The sequence below is a fragment of the Penaeus chinensis genome, chromosome 37 (genome assembly GCF_019202785.1).
Source record: "Penaeus chinensis breed Huanghai No. 1 chromosome 37, ASM1920278v2, whole genome shotgun sequence".
NCBI lineage: Eukaryota > Metazoa > Arthropoda > Malacostraca > Decapoda > Penaeidae > Penaeus > Penaeus chinensis.
In genome coordinates, this window is record NC_061855.1 from 28,197,152 (window position 1) to 28,199,651 (window position 2,500).

The following is a 2,500-nucleotide window of genomic DNA, read 5'->3' on the forward strand; positions in this document are numbered from 1 at the left end:
CAAGAATGATAGATGATTATGGAGCTAATAACGACAGCAGTTAAAAGTGGCCCTGCCTAATCCCTGCTCTCTTTGCAGCGGGGAGAACAATGAGGCGAGGGCGTGAATTAGATCTTCATTGATCCTGTTGACACCCTCGTGTTTTTGGCGCGTCTGTCTCCCTCCAGTGCACCGGGGAGAGCCTTGAATTATTGTCTTCCTCGTCATTGATGAGACCTGAGGGCTATTTTGTAAGTATCTCTAGTGGATATAACCTCCATAAAACATGAGACAATGCATTCTTTTACGGGCAATTTCTCATAATAAATTCTCCTATATTGGTTCTAGTATTCGATCATCATGGGCTTTAAGTTACCAGTTCGTGAAGAATTCGGAAACTACAGAGTCGGTAGGTTGGTATACTATATGCATTTTTGTGCTTTTGCTATTTGTTACTCTGAGTTTAAGAATATATATAAAATAAAATAATAATTAGATATCTAGAAAATGAAAAGAGAAATTAGTTAACATGTAATAGTAATGTACTTAGATACATTCTATAATTCTAGACAGAATTCAGAATTTCAGCCTGTTCTTTCGTATATCAGTTTATGTTCTCCTGAACATTTCTAAATTAGTGTAGTTAGAAACCCTATGTTTCTCTGTCACATACACCCATACGCACATATACATACGCACATATACGTGTGTGTGTGTGATACACGCACACACATATATACATATATATACATATGTATGTATGTATGTATGTATATATGTATGTGTGTGTGTGTGTAGTATGTACACGTATGTATGTGTGTATACTATGTGTGTATATATTTAATATACATACATATATATATATATATATATAGAGAGAGAGAGAGAGAGAGAGAGAGAGAGAGAGAGAGAGAGAGAGAGAGAGATGTGTGTGTGTGTGTACGTATGTATATGTATATGTATATGTATATATATGTGTGTGTGTGTGTATTTATATTTATAGGTATATATATACATATACATATATGTATGTGTGTGTATATATGTGTGTGTGTGTTTGTGCGTGTGTGTGTGTGTGAGTGTGTGTGTGTGTGTGTGTGTGTGTGTGTGTGTGTGTGTGTGTGTGTGTGTGTACAGTATAACCTGTATATATCCAAATTACGGCACGTTTAGGAAATAAATTTCCAAGAAATTGATATCTGATCCACTGGTAAGATTAATCCCTGCAGCGCTGCATTGTTCTGTCGAGCCTCCAAGTCTGCCTTTGCCTCAGAATTAACTTCAAAACATCTACAGACGATGTACTCAGGAGAGTTCCACAGAGTAAAGTGTCCCCAGCTGAATACTACATCGAGCTTGTGGACGACACCGGTTCCCATTTCTGATCACGGACGGAAATCTCGAAATGTTTCTCTGTGATTTGCTGATCGGCTGCTCCTCGAGACAGGATTCGAAACACGCTTCGAAAAGCGTTCGTGGCATTAAGCCATCCTAATGGAAGCTCGGGTTACAATCGATGTGAAACTTCGCCAATGCAAAGTATCCATTTCTATCGGGTGATATCCAGTCGAGAAATACCTAACACCCACACCTCTTGGCAAAGTCCACGGGGAAATTAACTCAAAGGAATTGTTCTCCAGACTTCATCGGCGTCGAGGAATTTCAATGGGAAAAATAAGTCGATAGGGGAATGATACATGGAAGCTTTGACGGCAACCGGCGGAGGGTAAAATTAACTGCATTCTCTGTGTTCCGCTTATTAGCACATTCGGACATTTTTTAAATGGAACCTCGTCTAGTATCAATCAGTCGAGTGTTTTACTAGAACGTATCAATCTGCATATGTATTTCAGCATATTACATATTGTTTAGTATTAACATGTAGTGTTATATACAAACACACTAATGATTTGTTGCATTCATAGATAATAAGTAAATAATCAAGGCAACGTATAATATCATCAAACATGCAATATCTTAAATGAGACAACCAGGTGGATTGTAAAACCACAAAAACGAACGAGTTTTAAATCACTTTTCTGATTAGTTTGATCTCCCGTTCCTCTCCCTAGACTTTCCGCGTTTATTCTGTCTCTTTGTGGTCTGGCCAGAGTAGTAAAAGTGGGTTAATAAAAAATATATACATCTTTGAATACTGAGAGCCCGAATACAGACCGAAAAGGTTGTATTAGGGTTATGAGTGAGTGAGTCTGTATTATGAAAGCGTATTGTTATGTAATCTAAGATTAATTGTTGTGGATGACCCATAATCATTCAATTTGGACAAAAGCTGTTTTTGAGAGAGTACGAAAATCCAATTCATTTTAAGTTTAGCTTCTCCCCCCCCCCCCCCCCACACACACACATACACACACTTCCTTCTCTCCCTTTTCCTCTTCCCTCCCCCCCCCCCACCCACTCCCTCCTTTTCTCAAACCCGTCTCTCCGTTCCTCTTACCCATTCCCTTTTCCTCCGAAAATATATTCTGTTTCCCTTGTTTCCTCCTCCGCATCTCCCTTT